This window comes from Schistocerca serialis, chromosome 2, assembly GCF_023864345.2.
Source record: "Schistocerca serialis cubense isolate TAMUIC-IGC-003099 chromosome 2, iqSchSeri2.2, whole genome shotgun sequence".
NCBI lineage: Eukaryota > Metazoa > Arthropoda > Insecta > Orthoptera > Acrididae > Schistocerca > Schistocerca serialis.
In genome coordinates, this window is record NC_064639.1 from 970,089,438 (window position 1) to 970,114,438 (window position 25,001).

Here is a 25,001-nt window from a genome sequence, read left to right on the forward strand (position 1 = left end):
TCCCAAGTTAAGATATATGTTATGTAATGGGTAGGGTTCATATTTTGCAAGTATTAGGAAAGATGGCTACGCATAGGGGTCCTATTTGGCAAATATTAGGAAAGACGAATAAATGAAAACTCGAATGTTGCTTGAAATATTGTCGGGCGATGCTCAGATGATAATGCACAATATTTCTACTGGACAGTTGCTCGCCATCTTCAAGAGTGACTGTATCTCACATTTATTTATGCGGTGTGTTGTGGACACGCAGGTCTTGACCCTGTTTGAAGGTTTAATTGCGTTGTGTATGAGGTTTAAAGATAATCTTTGTTCCATAAAAACACGGGAGAACTGCCGTAAGTCAGTAACATCTTGCCACGATATTTCGGCACAAAGTCTTTTGGCCATCTTCAGGTGAGTACAGCTGTAGAAGTACTGGCGAATACGCGCTGAGCTCTGCTATTTAAAGCCAAAGGGGGCTGCATTGCGCATGCGCTGCGCATGTACTGTTTAGCGTGCGCGTTCACAACTCCGTAGCACACTGGACTCACATTCGGGAGGACGACAGTTCAATCCCGCGTCCGGCCATCCTGATTTAGGTTTTCCGTGATTTCCCTAAATCGTTCCAGGCAAATTCCGGGATGGTTCCTTTGAAAGGGCACGGCCGACTTCCTTCCCTAATCCGATGAGACCGATGACCACGCTGTTTGGTCTCTTCCCCCAAACAAGCCAACCCAACCCACAACTCCGTGCGCTTCGCCTGGCGCCCTCCGCGGTGAAAACTTGGCATTTCGATATCAGATCGATCCTCATCTTTATACCGATAACTACGTTGACTACGAATTTTCTCTTCAACGGGATTCCAAGCGGAATTTAACTGGTAACCGCTATCTCGATTGATAAGAGTCTCGCTATCTGACAATTTTATTTCTATGGATTCATTTATAATTAAACTCCAGAAATCTGATGTTTGAGCCACAATTTTTGTATCATTGTAGTTCATAGATTGGCCAGTAGAAATTCAGTGTTCAGTGATTCCGGACTTGGTTGGTTGGAGAAGGCGAGTATGCCGCTGGTGTTCCACAATACGTTCCTGCACTGTTCTTGTTGTCAGCCATATATATGACTTGCCGCAATCACACGGAATCTTGTAGACACCTGATTTACGTAGGCCCAGGTCATCCTTAACGGATCCCACCAGTGATGATATTTTAGGAGGAGGGCGAAAGATTAACTTGATGCTTCCTCAATATTCTACCTATCTGTGACGAGATGTTCCCAATAAAAGGTAGATAAGCCGTTGACCTGAAGACCTCTTCTTCTTCCTTGTTGCGTCGTTTGTAGGACTACATAGCTCTGTTCATTTGCTTGGTTGAAAAGCCATTCATCAGGAATACTTTTTGCAGGTGTTTCAGTTCCGCTTGAAGACTGTCGACGTCAGAAATAGTATGGGCACGGTGGATTAAAGTTTTAAGGACACCCATTGTTTGTGCCGGATGGTGGCAACTGGTAGCTTGCAGATACAAATCTGTATGGGTCGGTTTCCTATACACCGAATGACCAAGTGTGCCATGATTCTTGCGCCGTACCAGAACATCTAAAAATGGCAGACAACCATCTTTTTCAGTTTCCATAGTGAACTTAATATTTTCATGTATGGAATTCATATGATGTAAAAATTCCTGGAGACGGTCCACGCCATGAGGCCATACTATAAAGGTGTCATCCACGTAACGCCAAAACACTGTCGGTTTAAAAGTGGCAGAGTTGAGAGCTCTCTCTTCAAAATCTTCCAAAAAAAGATTTGCCACCAGGGGAGACAAAGGACTCCCCATGGCGACACCGTCAGATTGTTCATAAAATTCATTGTTGAATGTAAAATATGTAGAAGAGAGAGTATGCTCAAACAACGTTGTAATATCTGCATCAAACATATTACCGATCAGGTGTAATGAATCTACAAGAAGCACCTTGGTAAAGAGAGAAACCACGTCCAGGCTTTAAATAGCAGAGCTCAGCGCGTATTCGCCAGTACTTCTACAGCTGTACTCACCTGAAGATGGCCAAAAGACTTTGTGCCGAAATATCGTGGCAAGATGTTACTGACTTACGGCAGTTCTCCCGTGGTTTTATGGAACAATCAGCACGCCGGGAAAATTTCAAACATCACATCAAGATAATCTTTATTGACCAAATATTCATACAGGACCCGGACGCACTAATGGGTCATTAGATCCTCTGTCAGGAAAAATATTTCTGTCTGCATAGAGATGTCTCCAGGTCTTGTGTCACTTTTCGTGTCTACCTTCCTGGCTAAATCGTCCACTCCTGTCGGGTCTGTCAGTCTTGTGCTTACTGATAGTCCAGGCTGTTTTTTGCTGAGTTTCTGGTCGTTATCGTTTGGGGGACTCGATATTTGTGCCACGGGTGTAGGTTCGTAGTTGCGAGGACGCAGTTGGTTGACGGTGTCACGAAGGACGTCAGTCTTACTAAATACGGCTGAGGCGTGGCGCACGATTTTCTCCTTCATATAGTTCTCTCGACATTCAGTATGCATATCTCTCTTTCTAGTCTACCTTGGAGCTCCGATCGACTACTGCTGGCGGCGATTCTGAACTGTCTGCAGGGATTTAATACTTACGTATGTGGTCACAATACAGGAAAAACAATGTAGACATACAATGACAAATTTGTTTCACATTTTTGTAATTTTCATTTTATTACGTAGCTCTAAGGGTGCAGTTTATTACTGTTTAGTTACTTCTTCTTCTTCACCACAGCTATCACAGGCCCTGTAGACTACACGCTGCGTCAACTATCTGCTTCCACCGCCTTCTATCTCTCGCAGTCTCTCTCCACCCTGCGTAAATTCCTAATGTAACGATGTCCTTCTCTATGTCATCTTTCCAACTTGTACGATGTCGGCCCAATGGTCTTGTTGCCTGGAGAGTTCCTTCAAACGTTTTTTTGGTGATTCTGTTGTTTTCTATTCTAGCCACATGTCCAGCCCATTGCAGTCTCCTACTTTTTACTTTCTGGATGATAGTGGGTTGCTTCATTAGCTGATAACTTTCATTTTTCTTTCGAATTCTCCATACGCCATTCTCCAACACAGATCCTCCGATTTATCTCATTACTTTTCTTTCGAAAACATTCAGTTTTTCTCTTTCATTCTTTGTAAGCGTCCACCTTTCTGAACCGTACAGTACTATGGGGCAGATGATAATGTTGTATATCTTCATCTTTGTGGTGATTGACAAAGCTTCACTTTTGAGTGGGTTGCTTAGTGAGTACAGACATCTTGACCTTGAGGCTGTTCTACCGTTTATATCCATTGTTATGATGTTTTTACTGTTGAAACGTGATCCAAGATATTTAAACTGAAGAACTTTTCTGAATTTAGACTGTTGGTCAATTTGAAAGTAATGATTTGGGTTTATGACTCGACCTATTTCAATATATTCTGTTTTCTCTTGGTTAATCAAATGCCCCATTTTGCTGTCACTGTGCCTGAGAGATCTGTACATGTCATTCAGTTCTTCTTCAGTTTCACTCAACAACACAATATCATCTGCATAAGCCAGGAGTTGACTGTGTTCGAATCAGAGACCATTGTATAGATGTAAATTACTCTCCCGAACTACTTTTTCTAATACAAGGTTGAAGAGGAAATATGAAAGAGCGTCTCCTTGTCGTAAGCCTGTTTTAATTGGAAAGGCAAGGGAAATGGATCCTCTGAACTTCACTGCTGCCTGGGAGCCATCCACGCACAGTTGTATATATATATATATTAAAAAAAAATGTGTGAAATCTTATGGGACTTAACTGCTAAGGTCGTAAGTCCCTAAGCTTACACACTACTTAACCTAAATCATCCTACGGACAAACACACATACCCATGCCCGAAGGAGGACTCGAACCTCCGCCGGGATCAGCCGCACACTCTATGACTGCAGCGCCTTAGACTGTTCGGCTAGTCTCGCGCTGCCACAGTTGTATCATCCTAATGATTTTACTGGGTATACTAAATTCACGTGTTGTAGAGGCTACTTCTGTGGATGCTGTCATAGGCTTGCTGGAAGTCCATGAAGAGACAGTGGATGTTTTTGTTGAATTCCCTGTATTTCTCAAAGATCTGTAGCATAGTAAACAAATTATCAGTTGTGGAACGGTTTGTTCGAAATCGAGCATGGTAATTTTGAATAATGTTTTCTGCGTAAGGTTTAAGTTTTTCCAGAATGATCATTGAGAGGATTTTGTATGCTGTGTTTAGCAAACTGAATCCTCTGTAATTTCCACATTCTATTCTGTTTCCTTTCTTGTGTGTTGGACAAATTACTGCCTTTTTCCAATCTTCAGGCAGTGTTTCAGTTTTCCATATCATTGTGATAAGGTTAAAAATTTCTTTGTGTAGTTTGCTTCCCCATTCTTTTAACATCTCATCTGATATCTGGTCCTCGCCTGCTGTCATGTTGTTTTTCAGCTTCTGAATGGTGTGGATTACTTCCTGTTCTGTGATTCTACATTCGTTATTATTAATGCTGTCACTCTGACATTGCGTAATTGAAGGTTATGTGCGGATCAGTGGAATTTAACATTTCTGAGAAATACTCTTCCCATCTTTCGAGGATATCTTCCGGCTTTGTTAGCATATTTTGATTTTTATCTTTTATGAATAGGTTTTCACTTTGATAACCTCTCTTACTTTTCATTGTATACCGGAACAACTTCTTTGAGTTTTCATTCCTGCTTTCCACTTCCATAGATTCTAGGACTCCAATTACTTCCTTTTCTCTGTTCGTAGAACTTTTGCTGTTTCTCTTCTAACCGCCTTGAAGGTGTCTCTCCTGTCCTCACTCTCCTCATTATGCAGCCACAGCATCCTGGCTTCTTTCCTCTTTTCCACTGCTCTCTGACACTTTTCGTTGAACCATTCCTGTTTCTTCGTTTTCTTTTTCCTGTCCGGTGTTTTTTCTGTTGCTTCTGTTACTACAGTCGTTATTCTTTCCCAATCCTTCTCAACGCTATTTACCTCCTCAGCTTCTTGCAATGCTGTAAATCGGTTGTTTATTTCAATCGCATAGGTTTCTTTAACAGACAGTTCCTTCAGTCGTTAGATGTCTAAATTAGGTCTTAGTGTGACTTTTGGCTGTTGAATACAAATCATCCTGATTTTCATCTTTCCTACCACTAGGAAATGATCTGAGCCAATTCAGCTCCTCTGTACATTCTGACATCTCTTATAAATGAAGTGCAACGTTGATCTGTCATAACATGGCCAATCTGATTTACTGTTCTGCCATCTGGAGAGGAACATGTACCTTTTTGTATTTCTTTGTGAGGGAACGTCGTCGAGCAACTTCTGTTTAGTTACTCGACTGGTAAATGATACCCCCTGGCCCTCTGTTTTAATTTAACCTATCTTATCACCCTTAAGCCCAAATGAAGGAATACCCCCGAGTGCAATCAAGTACATAGTCTTTCCATGTCTATGTATACTTGAATGTAAGTTCCTTGTGAGAATGTTTCCGTAGTCCCATGCCCATATAAGGATTGTGCGGCTATCACGTGTTTGTTTAGTGTAACCACACGTGAAACATATTTAAGAACTGTCACGTGCGCCCGTACTATCGCTGACAATGATATCAATTTTGTAACCACGTCACCTGCACTTATAAGCACAATGACGGTGGACGCTATATAAATACAGAGTGTTCGGAAATTCCCGTTAGAAACTTCTAGGAATTGCAGTGGGGAGTGAGTATACAATATTTTTAACAGGTATCCATGTCCGAAAACGTACCGTTTCCGTGTTACAGCCGTTTCAAAACATGTTTGTTAGGTAGGTATGTAACAGGGTAGTCATAGTGGGAAAGGGAGTGGTTGCGTCGGATCTGCTGGTGTCATTTGACGTCTGTCCTACCTCCCTTACCTGGTTCGAGCCTCAGTCAAGTGTTTGTGAGTGTTAGAGCAACATAGTTAGTATACGCTTGCAGAATACAACGGCATGTTATGTTCGAGTATAATGACTTTCCTGGAGACTAGAAATCTAATCTATAGGAATCAGCAAGGGTTTCGAAAAAGGTGATCGTGTGAAACCCAGCTCGCGCTATTCGTCCACGAGACTCAGAAGGCCATAGACACGGATTCCCAAGTAGATGCCGTGTTTTTTGACTTCCGCAAGGCGTTCGATACAGTTCCCCACAGTCGTTTGATGAACAAAGTGAGAGCAATGGACTATCAGACCAATTGTGTGATTGGATTGAAGAGTTCCTAGATAACAGAACGCAGCATGTCATTCTCAATGGAGAGAAGTCTTCCGAAGTAAGAGTGATTTCAGGTGTACCGCAGGGGAGTGTCGCAGGACCGTTGCTGTTCACAATATACATAAATGACCTTGTGGATAACATCGGAAATTCACTGAGACTTTTTGCGGATGATGCTGTAGTATATCGAGAGGTTGTAACAATGGAAAATTGTACTGAAATGCAGGAGGATCTGAAACGAATTGACGCATGGTGCAGGGAATGGCAATTGAATCTCAATGTAGACTAGTGTAATGTGCTGCGAATACATAGAAAGAAAGATCCTTTATCATTTAGTTACAATACAGCAGGTCAGCAACTGAAAGCAGTTAATTCCATAAATTATCTGTGAGTAGGCATTAGGAGTGATTTAAAATGGAATGATCATATAAAGTTGATTGTCGGTAAAGCAGATGCCAGACTGAGATTCATTGGAAGAATCCTAAGGAAATGCAATCCGAAAACAAAGGAAGTGGGTTACGGTATACCTGTTCGCCCAGTGCTTGAATACCTGCTCACTGGTGTGCGATCCGTACCAAATAGGGTTGATAGAAGAGGTAGAGAAGATCCAACGGAGAGCAGCGCGGAGATGATAGATAAACTCCAGTGGAAGACTGCAGGAGAGACGCTCAGTAGCTCGGTACGGGCTTTTGCTAAAGTTTCGATAACATACCTTCACCGAGGAGTCAAGCAGTATATTGCTCCCTCCTACGTATATCTCGCGAAGAGACCATGAGGATAAAATCAGAGAGATTAGAGCCCACACAGAGGCATGCCGACCATCTTTCTTTCCACTAACAATACGACATTCGGGAGGACGACGGTTCAATCCCGCGTCCGGCCATCCTGATTTAGATTTTCCGTGATTTCCCTAAAGCGCTCCAGGCAAATACCGGGATGGTTCCTTTGTAAGGGCACGGCCGACTTCCTTCCCTAATCCGATGAGACCGATGACCTCGCTGTTTGGTCTCTTCCCCCAAACAACTCCAATCCACTAACAATACGAGACTGGAATAGAAGGGAGAACCGACAGAGCTACTCAAAGTACCCTCCGCCAGACACCGTCAGGTGGCCAGCGGAGTATGGATGTAGATGTAAACATAATACTTCTGAATTGTGATGCTCGTGGTAATGCAAGAGCTGCTAGTCGCCTTTATCAAGGTCGTTCTACGCGACGTCCCAGTCCGTCGCATACCCCTTTACCCTCAATTACACAACCGCATCGAGAAAGGTTACGTGCACCATTAGCAGGCGTGACTGTGGTGCTCCAAGGAGGCGCTGCGCAGCTGATTTGGAAAAGGCCGAACTGCGCCACGTTGAAGAGGACCCCTCGTCGAGGGTACACGAGCAGTTTCTTTGGCTATTAATAAGTGGAACTGTAAAAGAAGTGATGTACTGGGCCACGCCTGTTCGGTTACTTAAGGTCACGTTACCAACACGTTTTCAAATGGTTCAGATGATTTCCGGACGTGGGTTACAATTCAAAGTATTATCTTCTCACTCCCGTCTACAAGTCCTAGAAGTCTGTAACATGAATTCCCAAACACCCTTTATAGAGAGGTACAGAGAATTGTATGACTCTTTTGTAAAATAAGTTTCGTTAATTCTATTGCTTAATTAATCCTTGCTAATTTTTAATATTTTAATCAACTATTTAATTAAATAATTAATTATTAATATATTAAAATGACCGTCACTATGTTTAACTTTTTGACTGATCGCTAAAAAAGTGAATCTACATTCACGTTCAGAAAAAAAACAGAACACCTTGAACGACTCGAGAGAGGACCTTCATATTCACAGAACATGCTCATTAGCATGTTCTGCAGAAATATTAGCATTTCAGTCACCTCGGTTCAGCATGTGTCGTGTTGCCTAGTAGGCACAGGATCTGCCATTGGCCTTGACAACTTGTTCCATGCCTGAAACTTCCTGGCAGATTAAAACTGTGTGCCCGACCGAGAACGAACAGAACATGCTCATTAGCATGTTCTGCAGAAATGATTAGCATTTCAGTCACCTCGGTTCAGCATGTGTCGTGTTGCCTAGTAGGCACAGGATCTGCCATTGGCCTTGACAACTTGTTCCATGCCTGAAACTTCCTGGCAGATTAAAACTGTGTGCCCGACCGAGAACGAACAGAACATGCTCATTAGCATGTTCTGCAGAAATGATTAGCATTTCAGTCACCTCGGTTCAGCATGTGTCGTGTTGCCTAGTAGGCACAGGATCTGCCATTGGCCTTGACAACTTGTTCCATGCCTGAAACTTCCTGGCAGATTAAAACTGTGTGCCCGACCGAGACTCGAACTCGGGACCTTTGCCTTTCGCGGGCAAGTGCTCTACCATCTGAGCTACCGAAGCCCGACTCACGCCCGGTACTCACAGCTTTACTTCTGCCAGTTGTTCCATGCCTGATCGCATCGACGCGTATAAGGCTCGAATGGCGTCCTGTGGTACAGACATCCATGCTGCATTCACCTGGTCCCAAAGTTCATTTATGGTGATTGGCATTGGGTCAGAGTGCTGCACCCCTTGTATGCAGCTATCTGGCGCCCACGACTCTACGGAAGAATCTCCATAGCTTGGGGGTCGGAAAGGCAAAAACGGAAACTACTTTTGATGTGTCAGCTAACGAATTAAATGAATTCTTCTCTGCACCTCTGAATACCAACACGGCTGATAATTACCGTCCACAAGAATCCCCAAACAGGATAACTAACAACGATACCTTCCATCTAAAACATGTAACGACAAATACGGCAAGAAAAGCAATAATGAGAATCTCTTCTGATGCAATAGGCAACGACAGTATCGGTATAACCATGATTAAGAATGTTGCCGATATCTTAGTACCTGTCTTAACTGACATATTTAATTTTTCCCTCGTGAACGGAATATACCCCACTGCATGGAAAAGAAGCATAATTCGACCCATCTCTAAGATTGAAAACCCGCAACGGCCTAGTGATTACCGACCAATTACCATACTGCCTGCTGTTTCCAAAGCACTTGAATATATTGTTCATGACCAAATCACTGAACACTTGCATGAATTCAGCCTATATGACAAATTTCAATCCGGTTTCCGTAAACATCACAGCACAAACACTGCTCTAATTAAAGTAACTGATGACCTTAAATATGCCATCGACAATCGAAAGGCAACAATACTGACGCTACTGGACTTCAGCAAAGCTTTTGAAACTGTTGCCGGCCGTAGTGGCCGAGCGGTTTTAGGCGCTTCCGTCCGGAACCGCGCTGCTGCTACGGTCGCAGGTTCGAATCCTGCCTCGGGCATAGATGTGTGTGGTGTCCTTAGGTTAGTTAGGTTTAAGTAGTTCTAAGTTCTAGGGGACTGATGACCTCAGATGTTAAGTCCCATAGTGCTCAGAGCCATTTGAACCATTTGACACTGTTAACTTTGAAATATTGCTCAGAAAAATGCAACAGCTTAATTTCTCAGATAGTGCAATGAGATGGTTTGAAAGCTACTTATAAGACAGACAGCAATGTGTTGTCTGCGTAAATGAAAAATCTTCCTGGAAACATGTTTTCTCGCGAGTGCCATAAGGATCAGTCTTAGGACCACTTTTGTTTTCTTTATATGTCAACGATACTTCGTAGGTTCTGTCCTCCTGTAAATATCATTTCTATGCCGACGACCTCCAGCTCTACCTAAGCGTCAGACCTGAAGATGTAAACACTGCAATCGCTCAGATGAATTATGATCTGTCTTCAGTAGTGTGCTCCCTGCCGCCGTTGGATAAGCAGCTGAGCAGCAAGTCGTATACTCCTAGCTCACTCATTTGTTACATAGTTTAATTCTTAATTTCTTTGCGTGTTTTTGGTACTTGCATTGTTTAATTCATAAATTTCGGGCGTATTATAGTATTTGAGAGTTGTAGCATCGCGTTTTAGTACCTGAATAGTGTAAATTCGCGTAGTCGTTTGTCTACTGTTTTTGTTTTGAACGGCCAGTGTCGGTTGGTCACAGTCAATGTGCTCCCTGCCGCCGTTGGATAAGCAGCTGAGCAGCAAGTCGTATACTCCTAGCTCACTCGTTTGTTACATAGTTTAATTCTTAATTTCTTTGCGTGTTTTTGGTACTTGCATTGTTTAATTCATAAATTTCGGGCGTATTATAGTATTTGAGAGTGTAGCATCGCGTTTTAGTACCTGAATAGTGTAATTTAGCTTAGTCTCCTTCCGCCGCCGAGCAGTGTCAGCAGTGCGCAAGTAGCAGCATTACTGCATTTACTAGGCAATCTTGTATTTTACTAACCGTTTAAATTTTGTCGATTTGTTTGCGCTCTCTGTAGATTAGTTCAGACGTTCTTTGCAAAACAGTTTTTAGCATGGATAGGGACTGCAACTGCTGTGTTCGGATGCAGGCTGAGTTGGCATCCCTTCGCTCCCAGCTTCAGGCAGTGTTGGCTTCGGTCACACAGCTTGAGGCTGTTGCCAATGGGCATCACTGTGGGGGTCCGGATGGGGGTTTGTCGGGGACGGCCAGCTCGTCCCACGCATCCCCTGATCGGACTACGACTGTAGTTGCCCGGGATACTGCCCGAATTGAGGCTGATCCCTCACCTGTGGTAGAGTGGGAGGTCGTTTCAAGGTGTGGCAGGGGGCGAAAGACATTCCGGAGGGCTGAACGGAAAGCCTCTCCAGTTTGTCTGACGAACCAGTTTCAGGCTCTGTCTCAGGCTGATACTGATCTTCGGCCTGACATGGCTGCTTGTCCTGTTCCAGACGTTGCCCCTCAGTCTGCAAGATCCGGGCAGTTGCAGAGGGTGGGCTTACTGGTAGTTGGGAGCTCCAACGTCAGGCGCGTAATGGGGCCCCTTAGGGAAATGGCAGCAAGAGAGGGGAAGAAAACCAATGTGCACTCCGTGTGCATACCGGGGGGAGTCATTCCAGATGTGGAAAGGGTCCTTCCGGATGCCATGAAGGGTACAGGGTGCCCCCATCTGCAGGTGGTCGCTCATGTCGGCACCAATGATGTGTGTCGCTATGGATCGGAGGAAATCCTCTCTGGCTTCCGGCGGCTATCTGATTTGGTGAAGACTGCCAGTCTCGCTAGCGGGATGAAAGCAGAGCTCACCATCTGCAGCATCGTCGACAGGACTGACTGCGGACCTTTGGTACAGAGCCGAGTGGAGGGTCTGAATCAGAGGCTGAGACGGTTCTGCGACCGTGTGGGCTGCAGATTCCTCGACTTGCGCCATAGGGTGGTGGGGTTTCGGGTTCCGCTGGATAGGTCAGGAGTCCACTACACGCAACAAGCGGCTACACGGGTAGCAGGGGTTGTGTGGCGTGGGCTGGGCGGTTTTTTAGATTAGATGGCCTTGGGCAAGTACAGAAAGGGCAACAGCCTCAGCGGGTGCGGGGCAAAGTCAGGACATGCGAGTACCGGAACGTCAAGCGCTGATAGAAAGCACCGAAGCTGAAATCGTTATAGGTACAGAAAGCTGGCTTAAGCCAGAGATAAATTCTGCCGAAATTTTTACAAAGGTACAGACGGTGTTTAGAAAGGATAGATTGCATGCAACCGGTGGTGGAGTGTTCGTCGCTGTTAGTAGTAGTTTATCGTGTAGTGAAGTAGAAGTGGATAGTTCCTGTGAATTATTATGGGTGGAGGTTACACTAAACAACCGAACTAGGTTAATAATTGGCTCCTTTTACCGACCTCCCGACTCAGCAGCATTAGTGGCAGAATAACTGAGAGAAAATTTGGAATACATTTCACATAAATTTTCTCAGCATGTTATAGTCTTAGGTGGAGATTTCAATTTACCAGATATAGACTGGGACACTCAGATGTTTAGGACGGGTGGTAGGGACAGAGCATCGAGTGACATTATACTGAGTGCACTATCCGAAAATTACCTCGAGCAATTAAACAGAGAACCGACTCGTGGAGATAACATCTTGGACCTACTGATAACAAACAGACCCGAACTTTTCGACTCTGTATGTACAGAACATGGAATCAGTGATCATAAGGCCGTTGCAGCATCCCTGAATATGGAAGTTAATAGGAATATAAAAAAAGGGAGGAAGGTTTATCTGTTTAGCAAGAGTAATAGAAGGCAGATTTCAGACTACCTAACAGATCAAAACGAAAATTTCTGTTCCGACACTGACAATGTTCAGTGTTTATGGAAAAAGTTCAAGGCAATCGTAAAATGCGTGTTAGACAGGTACGTGCCCAGTAAAACTGTGAGGGACGGGAAAAACCCACCGTGGTACAACAACAAAGTTAGGAAACTACTGCGAAAGCAAAGAGAGCTCCACTCCAAGTTTAAACGCAGCCAAAACCTCTCAGACAAACAGAAGCTAAACGATGTCAAAGTTAGCGTAAGGAGGGCTATGCGTGAAGCGTTCATTGAATTCGAAAGTAAAATTCTATGTACCGATTTGACAGAAAATCCTAGGAAGTTCTGGTCTTACGTTAAATCAGTAAGTGGCTCGAAACAGCATATCCAGACACTACGGGATGATGATGGCATTGAAACAGAGGATGACACGCGTAAAGCTGAAATACTAAACACCTTTTTCCAAAGCTGTTTCACAGAGGAAGACCGCACTGCAGTTCCTTCTCTAAATCCTCGCACAAACGAAAAAATGGCTGACATCGAAATAAGTGTCCAAGGAATAGAAAAGCAACTGGAATCACTCAATAGAGGAAAGTCCACTGGACCTGACGGGATACCAATTCGATTCTACACAGAGTACGCGAAAGAACTTGCCCCCCTTCTAACAGCCGTGTACCGCAAGTCTCTAGAGGAACGGAGGGTTCCAAATGATTGGAAAAGAGCACAGATAGTCCCAGTCTTCAAGAAGGGTCGTCGAGCAGATGCGCAAAACTATAGACCTATATCTCTGACGTCGATCTCTTGTAGAATTTTAGAACATGTTTTTTGCTCGCGTATCATGTCATTTCTGGAAACCCAGAATCTACTATGTAGGAATCAACATGGATTCCGGAAACAGCGATCGTGTGAGACCCAACTCGCTTTATTTGTTCATGAGACCCAGAAAATATTAGATACAGGCTCCCAGGTAGATGCTATTTTTCTTGACTTCCGGAAGGCGTTCGATACAGTTCCGCACTGTCGCCTGATAAACAAAGTAAGAGCCTACGGTATATCAGACCAGCTGTGTGGCTGGATTGAAGAGTTTTTAGCAAACAGAACACAGCATGTTGTTATCAATGGAGAGACGTCTACAGACGTTAAAGTAACCTCTGGCGTGCCACAGGGAAGTGTTGGGACCATTGCTTTTCACAATATTTATAAATGACCTAGTAGATAGTGTCGGAAGTTCCATGCGGCTTTCCGCGGTTGATGCTGTAGTATACAGAGAAGTTGCAGAATCAGAAAATTGCAGCGAAATGCAAGAAGATCTGCAGTGCAGGGAGTGGCAACTGACCCATAACATAGACAAATGTAATGTATTGCGAATACATAGAAAGAAGGATCCTTTATTGTATGATTATATGATAGCAGAACAAACACTGGTAGCAGTTACTTCTGTAAAATATCTGCGAGTATGCGTGCGGAACGATTTGAAGTGGAATGATCATATAAAATTAATTGTTGGTAAGGCGGGTACCAGGTTGAGATTCATCGGGAGAGTGCTTAGAAAATGTAGTCCATCAACAAAGGAGATGGCTTACAAAACACTCGTTCGACCTATACTTGAGTATTACTCATCAGTGTGGGATCCGTACCAGATCGGTCTGACGGAGGAGATAGAGAAGATCCAAAGAAGAGCGGCGCGTTTCGTCACAGGGTTATTTGGTAACCGTGATAGCGTTACGGAGATGTTTAATAAACTCAAGTGGCAGACTCTGCAAGAGAGGCGCTCTGCATCGCTGTGTAGCTTGCTCGCCAGGTTTCGAGAGGGTGCGTTTCTGGATGAGGTATCGAATATATTGCTTCCCCCTACTTATACCTCCCGAGGAGATCACGAATGTAAAATTAGAGAGATTAGAGCGCGCACGGAGGCTTTCAGACAGTCGTTCTTCCCGCGAACCATACGCGACTGGAACAGGAAAGGGAGGTAATGACAGTGGCACGTAAAGTGCCCTCCGCCACACACCGTTGGGTGGCTTGCGGAGTATCAATGTAGATGTAGATGTAGACATGGGTGAAAAACCGGGGGCTTAAACTAAATGCAAAAAAAGACGCAAGTAATCTTAATAGCCCATCACAAATTAATAAGTTCAGATTTCCGCGAACGGCTACCTCCTATTCTGCTCGACGGTACTCCAATACCATATCAGAAAACAGTTAAGAACTTGGGTGTAACTTTGGATGAGCATCTCAACTGGGCGGAGAATACAGTCGCAGTGTGCCGAAAGACGTCTGCTTGTCTCTATGCTCTCAAAAAGTTTCGGAACGTATTTCCACAGGACTTGAATCGCCAGCTCGTGCAAGCACTCGTTCTACCGAACCTCCACTATTGTGATGTAATTCAACAAGGCATGAATAGTGAAAACAAAAGACGGCTAGAACTAACCATGAATGCCTGTGTGCTTTACACCTGCAACATTCGCCGATATGATCATGTTAGTGCTTCATACTCCGAGCTAGGGTGGGTGCGGCCGGACAAATTGCGTGACTACCACACTCTATATCTACTCCACCGACTCCTCATCGCGCAAGCACCCCAGTACCTTGCTTCAGAGATTAAAAACCTGTCATGCCATCATAATCGAAACACGAGGTCACTCTTATTTGGTATCTTAACTGAGCCCACTCACAAAACAAAAACTTTTGCAAACTCTTTCTCAGTTGCCGCTGTCCGCCTCTGGAACAAACTGCCCCTTACCTTGCGCAAAATTCAATCTCCTGCTGCTTTTAAGAAGAAGTTGAAGCATTTCCTACTATCATCCTCATAACGTTCTCCACAAAATTAATGTACAAGGCCAATCCCCTCATCTGTGAAACAGCAAAGCTAGCGTCTCCTATCTTGCTCCTGAGATGCCTTCCTCTTCATCTCTCTATTAGCCACGCAATCTTCTTTTCCATGATATTTCCTTAATTATGTTTCATTATGTCTCTCTATTCTTCTCCTCCCTTCACCATGGGTCTCCCTCATACTCCCTGCTGCTAGCACTCCTATCTAAAATCTGTCTCTTGAATAATGTCTAATTATAACAGTACTTATGATCTACGAGTATAAACTCTATATGTATGTATTTTCTCAGATGTGTCTTTCTAATTGTTTATTTCACTTTTTGTACTAGATGTAGTTTAACATGCCTACTAAAACATATGAATGTAAAAACCACATCCAGGCTGGCGGCCATACCGGCCTCCGTCGTTAAGCCGCCGGGCGGATTCAATCCGGGGCCAGCGCGCCTACCCGAGTCCAGGAGGTAGCGCATTAGCACTCTCGGCTAACCTGGCGGATCGAATGTTTCTCTCATCCAAATAATTTGCCCTATTTCACACTCAATAATTTGACGGTACGGTCCGCGCACACGTCTGCGAGGCAACCTACCCATCTGCTCAAGTCACAATGAGCCACTATCTTCCGTTTCTAGCAACAACGAGAGCTGCAGGCACAATTTACCGGCAGGTTGTGTTGCCCCGAGATATGGATGTTGACCTCGAACCCACGGGCCGACGTGGTTCAAATGCTAATCGTTTCTACAGAACATACTTCGTACATGTCCTGTAAATATGAATGTCCTATACTATTCGTTCAAGGGTTTTTTTCTGAACACGAGTGTATATTGCTTCCGTCTAATAGGATACTTGATAATGGTCTGAGACCGGAATTCTACAATTGTAGAACGCATGAAGAAAGAAATGGCAGTTGCAGGCAGCATTAGATCATTTAAACAATACGTCGGAGCTACTAACCTACTCTCGAATGTAGATCATAGCTGATCATTCAATTTCCTGACCAAACACTTGGGGTGCTCCAAGTATTAGCTTATCCTCTTTTCTGGATAGCTCTGCTGCCATTTATATCTGTTTCGTCGTTATTTTGTTTTCCTCTGCACAAGCTTCCACGACGTTTATTTGGTATTATGCTCTGATGATGATCTACATCTACATCTACATCGATATTCTACAAATCACGTTTAAGTGCCTGGCAGAGGGTTCATCGAATCACCTTTACAATTCTCTATTATTCCAATCTCGTATAGCTCGCGGAAAGAATGAACACCTATATCTTTCCGTACGAGCTCTGATTACCCTTATTTTATCGTGGTGATCGTTCCTCTCTATGTAGGTTAGTCTAAACAAAATATTTTCTCGTTCGGAGGAGAAAGTTGGTGATTGGAATTTCGTGAGAAGATTCCGTCGCAACGAAAAACGCCTTTCTTTTAATGGTGTCCAGCCCAAATCCTGTATCATTTCTGTGACATTCTCTAGCATATTTCGCGATAATACAAAACATGCTCCCATTCTTTGAACTTTTTCGATGTACTCCGTCAGTCCTACCTGGTAATGATCCCACACCGCGCAGCAGTATTCTAAAAGAGGAAGGACAAGCGTAGTGTAGGCAGTCTCCTTAGTAGGTCTGTTAGATTTTCTAAGTGTCCTGCCAATAAAAAGGAGTCTTTGGTTAGTATTCCCCACAACATTTTCTATGTGTTTCTTCCAATTTAAGTTGTTCGTGATTGTAATACCTAGGTATTTAGTTGAACTTACGGTTTTTAGATTAGACTGATTTATCGAGTAAATTTAAAGAGTTCCTTTTAGGATGTAAGGATCGCCGTGTCATTCACGCACAAACCACACTTAACATGCAGGTCGGTAACGTAAAGGTCGAAAAGCAGCCGCATGATCGTTGATCCGTGAGGTATACCTGCTTGTAGCGTCTAGACAGTGGATCTCTGCTGATTTGCAGAGACGTAGAAATTTCTATGATGCAGAAAACTGTCCATTAATTTCAGATAACAGTCGTGGATCGGTGTTTGTCGATGGATTTTCACTATTAAGTTGTCTCGCCACAATTTGTATTATGCCTTTTCTGCATCGAAGAACTCTGACAATGTAGATGTGCATAGGTTGAAGTTATTCTGAATATGTTCAGTGAACCTTAATAGTTGGAGTTATGCCGACAACTTCGGTTGAGAGCAGAATAGCTCTTGTCTGATCACGTCGTCTTCCGTTAGACACTGTTTTAAGCTTGCAGGTATGACTCTTCGTAAAATTTTACCAATTGCTGGCATTAACCCTACCGGATGGTGGCTGGTTAGTTGGGTTAAGTCTTGCCCTTGCTTCAGTAAGGGCATAACTTGCCGGTCTTCCAGTTTATAAGGTAACTCTTGATAATAAGTGAGTAGAAATACGAAGAGTACCGGTTATGTTTGTGTGTCGTCCTTAATATGTACGCGCATCAGTGTGTTGTTCTTTCTTGCGTCGAACTGTCTTCACACAAACCTTGAAACACGTATGTAACGTAGCAGCGATGGTGAGGCACGTTAAAATCTTTGACCAGAGAGCCTATTATCGTGGTTAGTCTGCGCTTGACCGCGCGAGTGTTGCGAGCAGTTCGCTAGTAGTCGTCGTGGAGTACAGTTGCGAGCAGTCTGTCAGTGGGCAGTCTGTGAGCAGTGCAGTATGTCAGTAGTAGCAGCCCAGTGCGGTTGTGTGATGTACTCGTAGTCTGTCGGCAGTAGTGGTCTAGTCCTGTCACGGTCGCGAGCGGGACGCAGTCGGCGAGCGTCGACATGGCATTCTGGTCAAGATGCTGAATGAGGTATATTGTTAATTAAGGTAATCATCAGATAATGTAAAGTTTATTGTAGTTAATTTCCAACAAGTGCCCCAATAATAATTTTGATTTCAAAGCAATTTTTACAAAAAAAAAATTTATTTAATTACGATTTCCTTTATTTCCCTTAAAGAAAAGTTTCAGTTAAATTTAAAAAAAAAAATTATTATTTGCAATGCAGTTCCTCCAAGCCGTGCGCAACAATAAGAGCAGAAATTTGACAAGCAGTTTCAATGAGGTAAGAATTTAATTCTGATTTTTTTGCACAGGGCCAAAGACGGATATTTCGGTTTAATTGAATTTCATTGTCACTGAAGTTTCATTAGCACTGAATTGTTTTTCATCATTTTAGTGACAGCTTATACTTTGAGTCAGATTGCGATTCTCATTTTTATTGTCATTAAATTTAATTGCTGGGGAGGTTACGCTTGGGTCCCATTCATTTATTATTTCTGTCTTTGAAATTTCAGTGGAGAGGTTACACTTAGCGCAATGTCCATTAGCATTCAAAAATAATATCTTTTAAATTTTTGTGGGGAGGTTACACTTGGCGACACCCAGTCCAGGATCGTATTTCGTTGAGAATCTTTTGAAAAACAGTCAGAGATCTGCTCTTATTTGCTTAGATATAATTAGGATTTGGCGCAACGCTTTTACTAATCTTGTGACTTTCCATCTACAGGTCAACGGCAATTGGTTGCTCTGTTGTATTTGTGTGTTGTTTTTGCATTGTGCTTATTTATTTTGTAAAAAATTTTGACTATTGTAAAAATGCCGCGAAAGACTGTGAATAGTGTATCGCGAGGTATTATGAATGAAATTAACGACTCAAACAACTTTACCGATAGGACTTGTGACACACAGTGTAATGATGACAATCCTGCGTTCACTAACAATCAGTGCATTCCAACCACTAATGATGACTTTTACCTTAATGATGAACAAAAGAACTCAATTGTCTCGTTTGTTAATTTGACGACAATTGATGACGCGGAGCGGTCTATTGTAATGAGCGCTGCCGAGCTTAAGACACACGATTTAAAAAATTCAAATAATGTACAGACAAATATTTCGAATGAAAAATGTCAGTGTACCGAAAATACGACGGATTCATTTAATTCCGAAATAGTGACTGACAATGTACACTCGAGTGACAAACGTAATTGTAAATTACAGAATGACCAAATGGTCGCATAAAACGTGACAATTGTCGGTACGCAATTAAACAGCACAGATAATAGAGTAGAGAATGGCTTGAGTCAAATTTTGGTAGTATTACGACTAATGAATGAAAAACTGGATAACAATCTCAAACAAAGTAAACTGATTAATGAAAGGTATAAACAATCGAATGAAGAACAAGACAACATTGATAAAAAAATCAAACAATTTAGTAAACGGAATGAACAGATTAATGAACAGATTAAAGCCATTGCCGCGCAATATTGTGATAATACAAGACAATTACGTGAGGATACTGAGGCTTGTGCTAATAACAGTCATGAAGAAGTTGGCACTGTTGCACAAGAATTAGGTAGTACACGTGTAGGCACAACAAAATCACATAAAGACGAAATTAATGCAGTCACTGAACAATGTTCAGCAAACGCAACACAGATACACGAAATTAATGCAGTCACCGAACAATGCCCTAAAAACGCAGTACAGATTCGCGACGAAGTTAATTTAGAGTCAGTGGAAGTTTCACACACTCCGAATACGGAAGTTGATGAGAAATTTGCACGACAGATCAACCAAATTGACGAAAGTGTTACAGTAACAGAGTTGAAAACTATTTCAGTCACCAATACGTCACAGAATCCGCCACTTTGCGAACATCTGTCAGACTTACGCAGCGCGTATTATGTGAGCAATTTAAAGAGACTACGAGATGTAAAATCCGAAAAGCTACGCGACTTAAAATCTGAAAAGCTACACGACTTGAAGTATGAAATGACACAGACGAACAGATTCACTCACAAACCCGAACGTGTTTTCAAATTCAATGACGAGAACGTAGATTACGAGCAATTTTTATCCGCAAGAAAATGTAAGGAATTTAATAATGACAGAACACAGGTACACGCTTTGAGCTGTATACGACAATTTGTTTTTATGCTTTCACCGCTATTGCCTGTAATGCAGAAGCTAGCTTTGAACCAGATGCGACAATTTATTTTTGTATTTTCATCAGCATTATCTATTATGCAGAAATTGGAATTAGCATGCAGACAGCAATTTATTTCTGAATTTGTACCGCCATTGCCTGCAACGCAAAAGCTAAAATTGATTTGCAGTGCGTAATTGACCTAAGGGGATTCATTACGCTTTAATGAATATGTGCCGTAGCGAGCATAGGGCCCCGAGCTGTAGTAGTGCTGTTTCATCTTTAGTTTTCTGCACTGCTGCCTTCTCTTCTACTATCCTTTATATCTATCAAAACTGCTCTTTAACTATTGCTCTATCTAGGATTAAGAATATGTAAAGAAAACCCGATGTGACAAATTTTTAGCGAATGTGACAATTTTCATTAGGCACTCCAGAATCACGAGAACTTAAATAACAGATAAAAATCGTAATCATCAGTATGTGTAAAATTAACAGCAAACGCATTTTTTGGTAACAATAGACGTTTTCCACCACAATAGCATGAAAGTCAACCGCTTAGCATACCTAACCAACAATGCAGTCTGCAAGGTCAACCAAACTTTAATGTTTCGCCGCGTGCACGTATAGTCCCAGCTCCAACAAATAGTAACGCATGGCAGCAAAGAAATAACTACGCACAGACAACACACTATTTCAACTCGTATCGCAATGCGCCGTATAGAAATTACTATCATGACAGACGTAAAAAAATGATGAGCACAATTTTCAGCGTACATTTAATAACAGTCGATCTTATGAGCAGCAACAACATCAGCAACAACAAATAATCATGAATGAAACAGACAATAGGTGTCATCCATAGCGTAACACGTCAGTAAGAAATAACAGAGCAGTTCAAATAGTCGAAATGCCACAGCATCCTCCCGTAAATAATAGCACGTACGACAGAATTTGACCAGACACAGTACAGGTTGCATATTCCAGTAACGTAAGCAATAATTTAGACACGCAGAATCTTGCTCACGAAAATGTTATTAATTTTGACGCCATCCGACACACGTTTGCATTAAAGACAGAATCACGACGTACATAGACGACATTCTCATTGCAAAAACTAACTGGTCTGAACACAATTTGATTTTAGAACAACTGTTGCAAACTTTTCATGCACAAGGGCTCACAGTTAATCTTAGTAAATCGCACTTTGGCAAAACTTCTATAAAATTTCTTGGACACGTAATTTCACCAGAAGGCATTGCACCTGATCCGGAAAAACTTAAATCTCTACGTGACATTACTATTCCCACGACGAAGAAACAACTACGCAGTTTTTTGGGCTTAATTAACTTTTTTCGTAAATTTATTCATCACTCTGCTTTAGACACACCCAGATTATGCCAATTAACAGGTAAAAACAGTATCTGGTCTTGGGATAAGCAAGCACACTCTGAATTCATGAACCTGAAAAATGCTCTGTTGAATGCACCACTTTTATCGCACCCAGATCTTACCAGAAATTTTTCCATTGCCACTGACAGTTCCAACACCGCTTTAGGCGTACATATTTTCCAGGAAATTGAAGAAGATGGTTCAATAGTAATTAAAAACATCGAATTTGCAAGTCGCATTCTGTCACCTGCTGAACGAAATTATTCTGTTACAGAACTTGAAACATTATGTGTTGTATGGGCTTTCACGAGATTTAGGCACTTTCTTTATGGCAGACATACCACCGTTTACACAGACCATAGAGCTATACAATTTTTGCTTTCAGCTAAATTTACTCACGACAGGTTAAGTAGATGGAAACTATATTTACAAGAATTTAATTTTACGATTGTCCACATTCCCGGCACACAAAATGTTATAGCAGACGCACTATCGCGTTCTCTCGGCAACAATCAGCAAGACGTAGCAACCAACTTCTGCAAAACAAATTTCAGTGTCATGTACATTCAACAAGTTGCATTTGAAAACTTTATTTCATCGTCATTACAGGACATAGCACAAGAACAAAATAAAGACAACGTGTGGAAAGAAATTAAACACCTTTGGGAAGATAAGAATAATGTTACGATTAGAAACCATTACACTGTACGCAATGACATTCTGTTTCGCCGCTCTCATCCTGACAGCAACAATTGGTTATTATGCATTCCTGACGAACTGGTTAACAAATTAATCTGGTACACTCATTTAAGTTACGCACATTACGGAGCACGAAAATGTTTTCTTATACTGAGACAGAACTGTTATTTTACCAACATGGAGAAACGTATACGACGAGTTTTAGCGTCTTGTAAAATTTGCCAGAAAGCTAAATCAGACACCACTTCACATATTCCTCCTTTATATCCCATTATACCTGTTAAATTAAGACATATGGCCGCAGTAGACATTTTTGGTCCGATTCCGAGAACTAACAGAGGTTTTTGCTACATCTTTGTCGCTGTTGAGCTCACTTCAAAATTTGTTACTTTCACTCCGTTACGCAAAGCTACTGCTAAAACTGTTTCGAAAGCATTTGTAAAACATTTTCTATTTCATGTAGGGCATGTGATGAAAGTAATTTCTGACAATGGATCTCAATTTCGATGTGGCATATGGACACGCATGTTACGAGCTAGAAACATTTCTCCGATCTATATATCCAAGTACCATGCTTCTTCGAACCCCTGTGAAAGATTAATGAAAGAAATTGGTAAGCTGTGCCGAATATACTGCCACAAAAGACATATTGATTGGGATACACACATACTCTCATTCCAAGATGTAATTAATTCCATTCCAAATGAATCCACTATGCTATCTCCGTCTGTTATATTGAAAAACGTTGAACCACCAAACAAAATTAAAGAATTAGTAAACTTCCCTAAATGTCGTCGACTAAGACGCCACGAAATAATTGACATTGCGCTGAACAACATCAAACGTGCCGCAGAGCGCCGGAGAAGACAGCAAAAACAGGTTTGTACACGCCGCGACTTTCACGTTGGACAGAAGATATTAGTACGTACACACTATTTATCCAGCAAATTAAAAGGTAAGTGCAGTAAATTTGAACTTCTATACGCAGGTCCATATCGGATTCGCAGCATCCCTCACCCCAATGTTGTACACGTCGAAACTTTGAGAACCAGAAAATCGAAAGGCAATCACCATATCTCAAACATTAAACCGTTTATTGAATGAAGACACTGTATGATTCAACACACTATGATGCCATTTACTAATGCAATTATATTCACATGACTAATTACTGATGATTATCGTATTTTTTATTGGCAAGTGCCCGGCAAGGTAAGGTTAGCAGGTCACTCTTCTTGTCGTTACACATCAGACCGTGCACATTTTCCATTTTTTTTTTTTTTTTTGTGTATGTGATTGTACTCCAGTTTTGTTTGTATGTATTGTGAAATAGTTAAGATATAACACACACCAGTTGACTTCGACATTTGTTGCTCTATGACACCTCAAGATCGTGACTGTTTTACATTTTGCTGCTGCATTGTGATATTCTCTGTACATTTTGGCTTTGAACACTGTCAATGTCTTTGACATATTACATTTTCTGTCATGTTATGCTGTATGGTTAATTATGTTACCATAAACCAGTCATTATTTAGTGGGTATATGATTTAAATGCAAGACATTAATCTCTGTCCATCAATTTCAGAAAGAAATGATGCGTGGAAGATATAAATTCAACAGAAATGGGAATTTCACCTACGGAATAAACGAAAGAAGATGCAATAACTTTATGAGGAAGAGTAAATGGATCAGGATTAACAAGCATTAACAAGAATATACTATACTCATCGTAGAATAGCAGTCTTAACTAATTTTTTCTTTCAGAATACAAGGTGATTGATGCAGGCTGTCAGACAGAACTACACATCTTAGTTTTAGTGATGAAATATGCTAGAGATAAGGATTAGTTGTGTAATGAGTAATGAAGTGATTTTTTTGCAGATGATAATGAATGCTAATGAATAATGAAGAAGAATATGCTGTTATGAATAATGAAGTTTTTCTTTACAGGTGATGATAATAATGAAGTTATGATAATATGGATAATGAAGTGATTGATAATGAAGTTTTTTCTTTACAGATGAGGATAATGTTGAAGTTATATTTAGGCTATGTAGTTATTTAAGTATTTGTTGCAGTTTGTTTTGACAGCAGGTGTTATATTGCATAGTAGGATGACGGAAAGTTTTGGAAAGGACAGCTATGGAACACATTTTTATACACATTTCACTACCTGTTAATTCGAAGTTCACTACTTTTCAGCATAGTGTGCGCATCTTCTTTCAGGTCAATAATCCATTTTGTATTTCTTTTCAGGAGAAGCTTTTCATGATACTTACTAAACCTGTTACTTATTATACTTGTTCTAGTACTTGAATTTTTTTTTTTACCCATTTGTGTTTACCATTTCTAAATGTGATCACATATACTGCCTTGTTACATAACCTTGCTACAGCTGACTCATGACGAATGACGTTACCTATCCTCATTTGCAGCAATAGGTCAAAAGCAAATAGTGTTATGCCTCAGCAATTAATTATCGATCCCAACGCAATGCATTGCTAACAAAAAATGTATTACCAGTCCCAAATAGTGATACCAGTTTGAGAAAGTTCTGAGTAATGCTGAACAGCAATGAATAATATGTCACTTGGAAAATGATTAATTAATTATGCTATGCTTTGTAACTGGAAAAGAATGTGATTGTTTAATAATGCTTTGTAATTAGAAGAAGGCTAATGATTCTTAATTATGCTTTGTAACTGGAAAAGAATGTGATTCTTACTATATTGAAATGACATATGATGCTATGCTTTGTAATTAGAA